We start from the raw sequence: 14,964 nt of genomic DNA, 5'->3' as shown, positions 1-14,964 counted from the left end.
TTCCGGTATCCTCTCGAAGTGTCCTACCGCCTACTTCTACTGCGGACTCCGTAATTATGGACGTCAGATTATCGTGCATTGTATGAACATCAAGATCGTCTTCCTCAGTTAAAGCCGAATATCTGTTTTGCAGCGCTATCCTAAACTCCTGTGCTTTCCCTCTTACGGCTAACTCGTTAATGGTCTTCCTCTTCCCTAGCTTCTTCCGTTCCCTCTTCAAGTCTAAGCTAATTCTAGACCTTACCATTCTGTGGTCCCTACAACGCACCTTTCCGTGGACGGCCACATCCTGAATGATGCCAGGATTAGCGCATAGTATGAAGTCGATTTCATTTTTAGTTTCACGATTTGGGCTCTTCCAGGTCCACTTCCAGTTTTCTCGTTTGCGGAAGAAGGTATTCATGATCCGTAAATTATTTCTATCCGCGAATTCGACTAATAACTCTCCCCTGCTATTTCTAGAGCCTATCCCATAGTCACCTACCGCGTTGTCGTCAGCCTGCTTCTTGCCCACCATCGCATTGAAGTAGCCCATCAGTACAATGTAATGTGATTTTACTTTATTCATTGCCGATTCTACGTCGTCACAGAAACTTTCAACGGTCTGGTCATCATGGCTGGATTTGGGTGCGTAGGCCTGCACCACCACTTTCAGCTTGTACCTCCTATTCAGCCTAATTACTAAAGCTGCTACCCTCTCGTTAATACTATAAAACTCCTCTACTTTGCCAGCTCTATCCTTATTAATGAGGAATCCCACACCTAGTTCTCGTCTATCCTCTAATCCGTGATAGCACAGTATGTGTCCGTCCTTTAGTACTGTATACACCTCACCTATCCTCCTAACTTCGCTAAGCCCTCTAACATCCTATTTAATTCCCGCTAGCTCCTCGAACAGCACTGCTAGGCTAGCCTCACTAGATAAAGTTCTAGCGTTAAACGTTGCCAGGTTCAGATTCCAATGGGGGCCTGTCCGGAGCCAGAGATTCTTAGCACCCTCCGCTGCGTCACAGGTCTGACCGCCGCCGTGGTCAGTTGCTCCGCAGCCGCTGGGGACTGAGGGCCGAGGGTTAATTGGTTTGATCATAGAAGGTTGTGGCCAAGTAGTACTACACCAGGGTGGCCAAACCCTGCTCTGGTGAAAGAGTGCGTTGTCGGTTCTGGTCACCGAGATCAGGCCGCACTCCAGGCCAGGTTATGCAATTCCATCGACACGCGGATTTTTTTCTTGAAACCCGGTAGAGAATTGCGCGGCACCAGGATTCGAACCCCGGTCTTCTTGCACGCGAGGCGCATGCTCTACCTCTACGCCATCGCTGCGCTTAAAAAGTATATGTACGTCGCCAATTTCTGGAAACCGAGAGAGCAGAAATCATTTTTTAATGAAATAACATTAGGAGTTTCCTGAAGGCGAAACTGTCCGTCGTCGGCGGCGGCCCCGGTGTGAAACTTCCACCTTCAAACTGTGGCAGGTGGTTTCAATGGGGATTTCCCTCTCTCCACCTGCCAACCATCCCCCTCCCCTTTCCACTTGTAGAGGAAAGGAGGGAGACGCCGGGCTAACAATCAGACAGCAAAACTGGAAAAGACTAAAAATTAAAAAAAACGAACAAAAATAAGCGATTAGGAATAGAAACGGAATAAGAAAAGAAAACAGAATTGAAAGAAAATCATAATAGATTTCTGAAAGACAATGTAATCATATTTAGAACAGAACCAAATTGGAATATATTGGTGAGTGACAGAAAAATGCTGTCACATTTCCGCCGCATCAATCCAATTATCTGCCCCTAAATTTTGTTTTTTTGCTTTTGCCACTCAACAATTGGTCTTTGAATGCGGGTGTTTTTGTCAGATAACATCGGGTCGCCGCGCGGACAAACTCTTTTGCAAAGCGCACTGAACATCACTCTCCCAAAATTTAAACGCCATTCCAGCTGCAATAAGTGTTCACTGCTTTCGTGTGCCGTCGTTGTCGAAAGGTCACTTTGCTACCCGTGCACGTTACTCCGAACCATAGTGTTTACGTGTCAAGCCTAAGAAAAAGTCCACCAACTGGCATTGAGGCTAACAAAGTCCAATAACGTACTTTACTGTGAATACAGCGCTGTCACTTTCGTGCACTTTACTGCACTTTACTGCACTGTACAGTAACCACAGCGTTATGAGAAGACGTATTTGACTGGAAAGAGTGGTACCGGTAACAGTCATTTCCCCCTATCTTTGACGTTCTTGAAAAGCTGGTGTTTTTCGCGCACAATTCAGCCCACCCTTACATGCTTTCCGGAAGTCATATTCTCGCACTCATGGCAAATACTACGAAGGCCGACGACCTCTCTCTGCAGCTGCCGCCTAGCGCACTGCACGGGCCTCATCCTGAATCCCGAGCCCGATACTCAAAGCCCGAACCTGGCCCAGGCCCACGGTTTCAAGCCCAGGCCCGCCACATTATTACTTTACTTAGCCCGGGCCCGGCCCCGTTTTCGCAGCAGCTCAAACGGTGAATTGTTCACTGAGTGCAAATAGCGTCGTGCTAAACAAGTGAAGACGTGGCCGCCGGCAGAGGCGCTAAAATCGCAATGGGAAAAATTGGCTTGATAAATACAACAGGAAGAAAGCACAATTAAGGGCGGGTTCGCCCGCTTGGCTTCTTGGGCAGTGGTCTTGTCTGTGAATAGCCGCTCCGAGAGACAAAAGAAAAGGTTTGCATGAACGCGCAATAAACTTTTCGTTACGTCTAGATTTTTAAATGTTCATTTTTAACTGCGCGCGATGCGAAATATTGAAACGTACTAGAAGCCGTAGCAGTCATATTTCCTTTTTTATTGAGCACAATTTCGCGGGTTAAATTAGGGCCTCAGGGGGCGTGAATCTATGTTGGCGAAAAGTGATACAAGCTCCTGTTTATTGCGCAGTATGTCTTTGAAGACCCGATGTGCCCCAAACAAATATGCTCTTCTCCTATGGCCTTTCTCGTAGCGTCGAGATGCGTTTCTGGGAGACGACGATAGACAGTCATATGCTACATTGGAACATTGCCAGTTGACAGTCGAACGAAAAACATTCTCCAGCGCTTATTATGAGACTTCAAATGTCCAGTCGTGAGAGATAACACAAAAATGAGCAGCCTTCTGGCAAATATGAAGGCCTGTGCTGCTGACAGCTGAAACAGCAAAGTCAGCTGTGCTGGGTACTTAGTAGGCGAGCGCACTCGTGCAAATGAACCTCGTCAGGTGTTTCGAAGCTCCATTAAGAAAGACGCTGCAGTGTAGGCGGTTGCTGGATTCTGCGCAACTTCTTTTTAATTTCTCTTGTGCTGTTCAAGGCGACGAGGCATGCACGTCCGAAATTACTTTGACATAGCACACTAAGTGCCGCTGAATAAAGTCAGACTACAAATAAGCTTTTCTCGTTCCGCGTCAGCAAAATAAAGTAATAGCAGTGGTTTAATAATAAACCACAGGAAACATTTTAGCTCTGGAATTTTTTCAGTTCCTAGATGTTCCGGGGAACAGTCGAAAATGAAAATCAGCATTACTTGTACTTTGTTCTCTTGTGAAAAACATGCCTCTATAGCCGACGCCAAAAATAAGTAAATAGTAAATAAGCGCGAATGAACATCATGAACACCACGACCCTTTTTCACCAAGTGTACTTCACGCTACAATAAGGAATCAGAAGCTGTACGCAGCCCCTCTACGTACGGGACCGAGCCCGGCCCGGGCCCGCGGCTTCAAGCCCAGGCCCGGCACAGGCCCGGCCAAAGAGCACATTTTCTGGCCCGGCCCGCGGGCCAGCCCGAGTCCATGCAGTGCTCTAATCTTCCGCCAAACACTTGGCGCTCAGGAAGCTCGGATGCCAGCATACTTCAATCATTCGCGGCGTCATGGCCAGCTACTGACGGACGTGCTTATCAGTGGCAACGAAAAAAATTCAGAGGATAAAGTCGGGATTTCATGATTACAAAAGCTACATAGTACGTGAGGAAGTGGCTTCAATTGCGTCTTTGCGCTCACACTTACGTAAGTGTGAGCCGCCGCGGTGGCTGAGTGGTTACGGCGCTCGGCTGCCGGCCCGAAAGACGCGCGTTCGATCCCGGCCGCGGCGGTCGAATTTCGGTGGAGGCGAAATTCTAGAGGCCCGTGTACTGTGCGGTGTCAGGGCACGTTAATGAACCCCAGGTTGTCGAAATTTCCGGAGCCCTTCACTACGGCGTCCCTGATAGCCTGAGTTGCTTTGGGACGTTAAACCCCTATAAACCAAACCACTTACACAAGTGTGTGAACTTAGCTCCTGAAGCGCTTCAGCTACTGAGCCTAGCGCGAATGTGGAGTAGGCTTTTTCGAAGGAAAGTATAATCACTAAAACCAGCTGTCGTGACTCATCGTAGCAAACTTAGAAAAATGCATGTGCATTTCTTTACAATCGGCATTTCAAAAATGAACGCGAGTTGTTGAAATGGTCTTTTTTCCTCTTCCTTTCGCACGTTTATTTTGCAGCGCAGCCGTCGGTAGATGATTCCCCCGTACCCGTTCGCATTGGCGTAGCAGCAGTGACGTGACTCGAACACTTCACGGCTGGGCACGTGACCAGCTGCGAGCCTCACAGCACTGGTCTCCAGGTAACCAACGCCGTGAGGTCACCTGAGCAATCGCTCCAGGCAACCGCGCCGTCCACGTGACCCCACGCCATGACGTCAACGCGAATAGAGCCTTCCGGTGAAGCGCCCTTCCAGCCGCCCACAGGACCCCCCGCGCCGCGATGTCACCGCAAGCATGTGCCGAAAGAACGAGGAGCAATCCCAAATTCACAAGTCACGTTACTACAAATCGCGAAACAACCGCTGCTCTGGATGAACGTATTAATCAGAAGCATAACCGTCCAGGAATATTGTTTCTTTTTAGACCTAGGTTGGTGAAATAAACTTTTACCTGAGCTTTTGTCTCACGGCTCCATCACTTAGCTTCCCCGGTTCACTTTTTCTTGTGGCTGTAGGAGTTTTTCCAGCAAGCACAACTTTAAAATACGTCCGTTCGTGCGTCAAATGCTGTTTCATCAGCTGTTTTCACAGAAAGGAAGCCAAGATGAACTCTTGATGAGTGATGAAGTGCATTAAAAACACACAAGCCAAGAAGGCGGGCTTTAAGATTCGCTAGAGCTGCTGAGATTTGCAGCAAAATTCAGCATTTGCCGAAGCGAGAGCTCCGATAGCGACAACAATGTTTTTCAAGAAATAACCTCTTTTTTGTCTTATGTCATTGTTCTCTGACTTAATTAAATGTGCCTCTTGCAGACAATTCCATAACTACAGTACATTGAACGGGACGTAGAAGAAGGACACAGGCAGGGACACAACACAGCGCAGACTCACAACTGAAATCTTTATTAGCTTCCAGCCGGAATAAGTACCTGACTAGCGGCCAGAAATGGAATGCAATGCACACAAGTCAAAGGCTGGCAGCTAATAAAGATTTCAGTTGCGAGTCAGCGCTGTGTTGTGTCCATGCCTGTGTCCTTCGTCCCGTTTGTTGCGCTGTAGTTATGGAATATAGAAACCAACTCGCACAACAACTTACCTTGCAGACAATGCACTACAGTGAAGCACGTAGTTCACTGCCTTCTCATAAGGTCAAGGTTTAAAAAAAAATTCTCGCCAACTTCAAAATAAAATACCGGCAGTACCTTACGTTTAAAAGTTGAAAAGTTCCCCGAAATGATTCAATCCGCAAGTGCGCATAAAGCACCGCAAAACCGAAAGTAAAAATCAACCGGCGCCAGTAAGCAAGGTAATGCCCATAAATTTTCTCTCGTGTCGACTCTTTGGTCGAGTGAACACCTGCGCCGCGCGTTAATGGTCGGCACGGAAAACCGCTCCTACTGCGGCCTCTTCACCTGAGGACGGAGCATGCTACGAGTGAGGAAGGAGGGAGTTGGGCCAAACTTCATTGCCCTAATTTCTCTGATTTCTGTCGTTCACCCCGCCTTTCTGTCCCTGCCACAAAAGTTAGCGATGCGCGTCCTAGCATACGAGGGTCACTGAAAAAGGCACCAGCTGTACGTACGTGCACCGCTACGGTGGTATACTTCAGGATAAATTTCTGCTACGAGACGGTTGGCTCGTGCTCGTGTGAGAACAGCACATGTACGGAAGCCACTGTGCCATGCTCGTACCTTTCTTTGCAGTGCACCTGAACGTAGTCCCCGAGTATATCAATAGGGCACATCGGCGGGAAAGCTGGGCCTGCCGACGGTTCGTATCTAGGAAGCGCTAAATCCCTCTACGTCAGCTTCGCGTTCTTGTGTGCACTATTCTTTTGTCCTGCATATGCTACACATTTTTAAGAAAGAGTAAAGAGGACCTCTTTCCTGCCGAGAAAACTTGTCTTTCGGCACAGCACGATGAAATAACAGATGACCGCATTAGCACTGTTGAAAATTCGTGCTTTACTATTGCACTGCTGTCTTGTACTGAAGAATCTGCCACAACGAGCCTTAATTGCTGTTTCTGGAATCACATGTGAGTGAGTCTCAGCATATCACGTCTTCCGTTTCCTGAGGTTCTATGAGTGAGACATTGCTTTCTGAGGAGCGGTAAAAGTGAGCGCACCCGATCCATAGGACTGGCTCTTCGGGGAAGGGCATTTAAGTTCTCTGCTCTCCAGTCCGCAGGATTTAGTGCCTTTTGGTGTATCTAACATGCGATGTTAGCAAACTGGACACAACCGACTCAACCTTCCTCCTGTACTAATCATTGCATGGTCCCAGAAGGAGTATGTTGCCAAAAAGTGCAGGATGAAAAAACTCTGGCAGAAACAATTAAGGCCCGTCACACAGCACATATTTTAGTGCATGGTGCATTAGAAATGCACACGCAAAAAAAACATAGTGTTCTGCAGCTATGACGCTTGTCGCAAACTTTTTCTAAGATTTATCTCGTGAGCCACTGAACGGAAATTTCGTACTCTTTCATGATTTCCCACCGTCTAAAATGTCATTTCAACAACATATTGCATGAATCTTTTGAACAGTTATTGGTCATGAGTCCAGTGTTTTTGCCAGCGAAAGCGGCCTCTTGTCCTCCGTCTATAGTGCATCGGCGGGATTGGTTTTAGTCGCCATGTGGCCCGGTTACGCCAGTGTGAAAGCTCGATGTTTTCCTTTGAAATTACATACGAGCACGCTCCACTGTCTTCTTTTACTGGATAATATAAAATCCCATTCTTGTGAGCAATGACAGGGTGCAGACTATTCCAACTATTTCAAAAAAGCAGTTGACAATGATAGGAATGCCAAACTCTGTTTTGGCCTGCTTAAAAACAAAGTTTAGCCCTCAAGATAGGCTCAAGCGACATAACATTTGAAGGCGTACCACATAATCTGCCACACGCAAATATATGCCACCACTCTGTTTACGGATCGGTACGTCACTCATCCAAACGGTTCCTGCGGTAAAAAGTTTAGGTGTTATACTTAATGAGAATTTGAGTTGGAATGATCACATCGAAAAGTAGACGAACGAGCTGTCGTAGGTTGTCGGTGTTTTGTGCCGACTCAAATACTTCATGCCGAAGGGTAAAAAGGAAATGTTGTACGATGCAATGTTTTCTTCTGTTGTAAATTATAGTTTTTTTGTGTGGGGTACCACGTCTTTATCTAATATTAACTGCTTGTATCTCCTTCAAAAGAAAGATATTGTAAATGTTATGAATGCTCCTCGACTGGGACACACTGAATCAATTTTCAATAAACTTCGAATAATCCGCTTGCTCCAGCTGTACGAAACTTTGCTCCTGCGGTGGCATAAAGCAAGGGCAATAAAAACCATTGCCCTGTGGTAAGGCTGTCAGGATTACAATGCAGATGTCCAAAGTTCTCAGCACTAACTACATTCAAATGGTTTGTACCTAAGAAACGAACAAATTAGGGTTATCAGATGCTGAGCTACACTCTCCCGCATAAATTAAACAAGGAGTCCGACCTGATGTACACCTAATGTCAAATCCCTTATGTCTTTGTTGTTTTTCTCTGAAAGTGCTGTACTGTTGTGTACCACTGCAATGCCTCTGTGAGGTGCGTCGGCCTCGTCAAGCCTTCTCACTGGCTTTTTGTCTGCACCCCAACATCATCATGATGTTAAATAAACATGGTTCTGATCTCACACGTCTGAACTGGATACACCTGTGGCCGACGCGGTGGCTCCGTCGCCTTGGCGTTTGGCTGTTTAACCCACGGTGACGGGATGGAATCCTGGCTGCGGCAATGGCATCTTTATGCGGATAAAATTAAAAACACCCATGCGCTGTGTGGTGTCAACACCTGCAGGTATAGTCGGAATTGTACCGGAGCTCTCCATTGCTGACTTCCTACCGTATCAAGATACCTCTGCATGGGTGAAGGCTAATCTGCGCATGCTGAAATCATTGCCATAGGCCGCCCTTTGTGTCATGAGCAGAAGTAGGCATGTCAAAATTCGTTTATTGTCAGCGTTCGTATTTGCATAGTAGAAGAAGCCAATTTATGAGCGCCTGCATTCTTTTTTTTAACTGTTTGCATTCTACTAAATTTGGCCAGTGTTCTGGAAGAAGCTGTTCATTTTGAAGGTGTACCTAAGGCCAATAAAATTTGTAGTTTATCTCGAAAAACCGAGAGTATGTGTAAGTATGAAATTCATTGTCGGAGAAGAGAAGCGCCTCAATGATGGCTCATAGTGGTAGCAGAATTCCGGAATCGGCCAAGTTCTTTGGCTGCAGGACGTGCTCCCCTGCCTCCGCTCCCTTCTTTTCTCTGAGCTGGGCAAAGCGCATGGTTTCCCTGGTTGCTTTCGAGGCTTCAAGAGCTCCCGCCATCAGCCGTTGCTCTTCAAGCTGGACAGCGCGCTCGGCGTTCCTGCCACCGAACGCTTGGATGAGTAGAACTTTTTAAAGGGTTGGATAATGATGAAGACAATTATAAAGATGTAGCGTGAGAAGCTCCCTATTGAGCACATATTACGAGAGACCGCGGCGATGACAGGGGCGTCTAATTTATCGGCAAACGAAGCTGTTGTACTCACGTTAGCGCTGGTTCAATCCCACTCGTGGTCGTTCTTTTTCTGCGCGTGGTGGATACCACTGGGATGAAAAATTCCGGGCCCAGCGATGTTGAGGCTCGATAGCTAAAGCCACTGATGCACTCCGCCAAGCTCCAATAAAAATTTCAAGAGAAAAAAGACTGAAGTGAGACGGCCGTTTTCGAATCTTACATTATGGTCTGCGAGTCCACAGTACAGTGCCTTCCTTAAAGTGACACTGTTACATAGCTCATACGCCCACAGCGCGCGTTGCGTTTCTGTGGAACATGGATGGACGCTCGAGTTAGGAATCTTTTATCTGTACCGATCAGCCAGCTTGCACAAGGTGTTTCATCTAAGACTTCACATAATTTTCAAAATGGGCTTTTTGAGTTAGAAGAGTGCTTTTTTTTCCTCCGCATTGTCAGGTGTGAAGTACATCAGAATGCATCTAAAACGTGCTAACTAGCAGGCTGGTTAATACCGAATAGTTGACTTTTCAACTATTACTGTTAAGCTCCTTAATTACTGAGAGGCGTGTAGCCTACCTTAATTGATATCCAGATCAGTTTTTGGAATTTTGAAAACTCGATTACTCTCGGCGCTGTGGCCAAACAGATTTTGTCTACGTCGCGTCAAAATACATACGCATTCGAGAAGCTTGCAGGCAAATCCACCTCTTCAGCGCACGTAATCGTGACCTCTTTACCGGAAAGGGACGGTTTGCCGTCGTTTTGAAATGAGCGGTGGTGTAGCGTGTACTCTGGAACCCGCGAGAACAGTTATTCTCGGCACATGTATTATACTTGCGAAATCGGCCTGCGATTGCGACATTGGTACATCGTTTTTTTTCTAGCTTATAACAGCTCCGTTTTCTGAAAGCGTGGTCTCTTTGTGATTAGAGTTCGGAACCCTATTGGTGCAGGTCAACTTCTCTCTCTCTCTCTCTCTCTCTCTCTCTCTCTCTCTATATATATATATATATATATATATATATATATATATATATATATATATATATATATATATATATATATATATACTGCAATCCAATATTTGGGGATTTTATCAGGGTGAGAGAAAAAACAGAACATGAGACACCATGCAATGGTAAAGCACAAATAAACAGTGACAGGTTGAAGCTTTGCTTTTGTTTTAAAAATGCTTTCAAGGGCCTGAATGAGGATGACAGCTTAACGTTCACGTGGCATAGATCGCGACATGTCACGCCGATGACATTCGTACCTGCCGGGAAATATCCTGGCTAGCGTGCACATAATGTCTGCCATTATGCGTTAAAAACTCCAGAAAAACAAATCCGAACGTACCTGATGCCTAGCCTGCAGAAGATTCGTCTTTACGAAATAACATTCTCGCTTCTGGGGACGCAAAGATATGTTTCTATCTTCCATGTGGAGGAAGAGCACCTACCATCGTAAAAGCGGATGTGTCGGGTGGCAGTGCACTATTGTAATTTGGTGTTCTCGATATACGTCTGTCTGATTCACTCCTTTTTTTTGCCGCCAGTTCCATATATTATGGATTACCACCAACAAGCACAGCAGCAGGTGCTCTTCTCACACTGTACTCAGGTCCAGCATAACAGAGGTTGGCATGATAGGACAACAGATATACGATGAAAAGTTAAAGCGTGAAAACACTTGTCTCTCGGTAGAAGAGCATGTGGCCGAATTAAAATGAAATTACTTTGCAGAAAGCGTACGCATTCCTTTTTACGCGCTGTAGCTTGTCGCGAAAGAAAAGTAATGCACACGAAATATTCGTAAAACGTACCTATTACTCTAGTTAACTACTCATGTGTATGTACCGAAAGGTGTAAGTACTAAAAATGACATGCTCTCTTCCTCTTTTTTTTGTGTGTGTGGGGGGGGGGGGGGAATAGGAGATGAGACAAGGAAGTGGATCATGAACCCCTAACAACTTGTCCATGTTGCCCGCTGCACGTTACCTCCGCAGCGGTCACCGGGCCTACACAATGCACACATTTTAGCCGCTATGCCCACCCACTGTGAATAACTACTCACCTAGACAGGAGTGGTTTCGGTTTGATTTAGTACATGCGGGTTTAAGAACCCAAAGCGACTCAAGCTATGAGGGACGCCGTAGTGAAGGGCTCCGGATAATTTTGACCACCTGTGTGTTTTAACATGCACCGACATCGCACAGTACACGGGCCTCTAGTATTTCCCTCCATCTAAATTCGACCCCCGCGGCCGGGATCGAACCCGCGTCTTTTGGGTCAGCAGCCGAACGCCATAACCACTGCGCCACTGTAGCGGCACAGGAGTGGTTTCGAGACATGGTGTAGACTACTAACATTAGCGGCAAATGACTTCATTCGAAGGAAAGTATAGCATGCATCTCTGCATGTATGTGCATGCGGGCGAAGAGCTACCTGAGGCACTGTGGACAGTTTTCGCTATTATTTCATTTTTGTGACGCCACCCTCATCATTGGCTCAGGAAAGAGAAATTGCGGCTGCGGTAATAACAATTACTGTACGTCCAGAAATAGTAAGAAGAGAACGTAATAGACGTCCTCAAACGCGCCTTGCAGGAAAAAAAGAAAAACCACGCTTTAAAGGCTGACTGGCTCTAGCGAGATGAAATATGCGCTCGTTGATTTCTCACATATCAGCCCCGCCGCGCTGCGCAATGCTTACAACGGTTTTTGGGTGTGCGCCAGTGGTTTACGGCCATATTGATTCACGCTTCATTTTCTCCGTTCTCTGTCTCCGGCTCTTATTTTTCTGAATATAGAGTTCTTTTAGCACAGTCTATTTCGCGTCTGCTTATATTGTTTCCGGATCCTCTTGGGGGGATGCACTTTCGCATAATATGCGCACGCAGGAAGCCACACATTACCGTTGGCGGGGATACATGGTCCAGACAAAAAAAAAAGACAACATAAGTTTCGTACGCGTGGTCAGTTTTCGTTTTCTCCCCCTTTGTGTGCGCATTATATATTGAGAGGCAGAGAGCGTAGCAGGGAGGCGGCTGAAAATATGCAAATGCACGTTTTCTATTTCCTTTTTGTAGATCCGGTGATAGCCGATATATATAACGCCACGACATCGCCGAATGGCTGCGTCTGTCACCACATTCATAGAAGCCGGTTCCTCCACCCCAGAAAATATAATGGGCCTCGTTGTAGCTGGAGAGTCTCAGGCGCCCTTTGTGGGCAAGCTTACTCCTTCCGGCACTTGCTGACACTTGAGCCGCTTTCAGTGTAATCATATTTTCTTGCATTCACTGCCCTCCTATACATTTTGTTTGGTCAACCCGATGTGCTATAAAATTCGAGACTCGCTACTCCTAACCAGTTTCGCCTTATGCGCTCGTCCTGAAGAGCAGTCAGTAAGCCTTTCCTGACAAGCCCAGCTTGTTCGATGTAATGGTGGGGGCGTTTTAGATAGAAAATAATGAACCTCAAGAAGTTAACAATTTTGTTTGTTGGTGCGGCAGTATGATAACGAACGCTGTTACTCGATATCACCGGCGCCACTCGCCAAAGTGTCCGCTTTAGAGACCTCTACGCAAAAACGAAGCAAGTCACACTTTGCTTCTGGTGTTGCACCGTAGCGCGGAAGTCGCCCCATTCCGTAGTTTTAATAATATATTGTGCGAATGCAGAGACCCTTATGTCCTTATTCTTTGATTTATAGCGGCTAGTTCAAAAAGTTGACGCACTTACTTAGGTCGCAATTTCAGCAAGAAAACGGGAGAGGCTCGTGCTATTGTGAAAGCTTGCAAAATTTGGAAATGTACCTTTAACAGTGATACTAAAATTAATGATTGACTCAACTGCCTGAGCAAAAGTAAGAAATTCTTAGGGTCTTCTTGTGAAGGATGCTCATGTTTGCGGAACATATACTTGGCTGGCTCGCATTGAACGAGGAGACCGATGCGGAGAGGCCGTTTAAAACCCTAGTTTTTCTAAAAGGCACAAGAAAATTGAAAAATCGACTACACCATTCCAGCACAATTGCAGAGCATCACGATAGTGATTCCTCTAAAGAACATCACTTCATGATTGGCGTTGGTTTTCCAAGGCAACATCGAGGGCTAAAAGTGAGGCTCTTAGCCTTTAGCTTTGGCCTCCTCTTAGGCACTCTCTGAGAAGTGTGGTCCAAATTTTAACAAAAAATCCATATTTCTCTAAAGCACAAATATGTCGTTTAAACAGTTGTACATAACCTTTCAAGCAAGATTTTTTTCTACAACAACGCTAAAAAATATTAATAGCCACAATAAGGGAACACTATATTATACATTTCTCGCATTTATTGGGTGTGTGCGCCGGCTTTGTTTTATGGCTTCACCTCTCTTTCATTCCGCTTCGAAATCTTACCGTGTCATACAAATATCCATCAAGCTAAAAAAAAGCGTTTTCAAACCACTAATGTTCTAAAGAGTGTTAGCCTCTGGGTGAGCAGAATGTGGCGGCGGAAGACGTTGCAGGCGCACTGGTAAAATACACGCGCGGGCAAACAGCTGAGAAAGCAGCATCCCGTGAGCCTGTCCGCAATCAGCGCCCATAAATTGTCGCCGCTTTGGGCGTGCACTTTAAACTGAACCTCAACATTTGTGCAATAATTTTCTAGCCTCTCGCACGCCCAGGCTTTGAAAGCAGTGCCATTAGTGGGATATGAGGAGCATTTAGCAAGATGGCATCCGGCGAGGAACAAGCAACCGCTTATTTAACCCCTCGTCTTTGGATGAAATCGCCATGCAGCGTAAAAGCAAAGCCTTTCAATACCTGCATGGTGGACTAGACGAAAGACCGGGCGATCTGGTATCCCCGTAAAAAAAAACAACAAAAAACACAACAAGAAAAAACCTGTCGTATAATGGGGCCTTGTTGTCTTGTAATGTTCTGTAGTTTGTAGTATTGTGTTGTTTTTGTTGTGTTGTTGTTTGTTGTGTTGTTGTTTGTCGTGATGTAGTTTGTCTGTTGTAGTTTGTCGTGTTGTTGTTTGTCGTGTTGTTGTTTGTCGTGTTGTTGTTTGTCGTGTTGTTGTTTGTCGTGTTGTTGCTTGTCGTATTGTTGCTTGTCGTATTGTTGCTTGTCGTGCTGGGTAGTTTGTAGTAGTGTCATTTGCAGCAGTATAGAGCCCACAAAATCCTCTTGCGCACTGTCTCTCACTCTCCTATCACCTTGCATTCAGTGCTGTTATGCCATGCATATTAAAACGGTAGCATTTAGGTTGTTCTCACAAAAAAATTCCGGTTTCTCTGTCACAAAATTCCTCAGGCGGTCGAAAGAAGTCGTATGACACTGCGACATTATCCCAACCTCATGTCCACTGTGCGTTATGAGCTACCTTCCCCCATTGGTACATGGCAATGAAAGTCATTCAAATAAATGCAATGCAATTCCCACTTTAACCTGTCATGGGGCTACACATGAGTCTTAATGGAAGCTCAGGAAGAGCAACCTGGTTCCCGCAAGCCGCAATGGTGGCTGAGCCACCTACCTAGGCACTGGCGCACTGCTCAACCACTGCACCACTGTGCCAGCAGTGGTGCGACAACTCCCCACAACCTATGAATTCGATTGAGAGGGCTGTGACGTCATCAACACTTTGTGATCACCAGTCTCGACTTATCATAGAGCGCTGCCAAATTTGAAGATCTGAGGACCACTAAAACTTCCAAACTCTACAAAATTTCGGAAGTAGGCACACTCCAGAGACTGGATTATGGTGGATAAGTGGATCGGATTAGTACATTACATGTAATCCAATGACATGCTATAAGGTGACAACTCATGCATGCTATATAAGGGCAATGGAATAGATTCCAGCCAGATGCTTGGTAGGAAAATCGCAAAAATGCGATAGATGTGGACACCATTGCAGGCAACCTAAATGTTATTGCATTTTCTTCTATAAG

The sequence above is a fragment of the Amblyomma americanum genome, chromosome 1, assembly GCF_052857255.1.
Source record: "Amblyomma americanum isolate KBUSLIRL-KWMA chromosome 1, ASM5285725v1, whole genome shotgun sequence".
NCBI classification, from domain to species: domain Eukaryota; kingdom Metazoa; phylum Arthropoda; class Arachnida; order Ixodida; family Ixodidae; genus Amblyomma; species Amblyomma americanum.
This window is presented reverse-complemented; position numbering follows the sequence as displayed.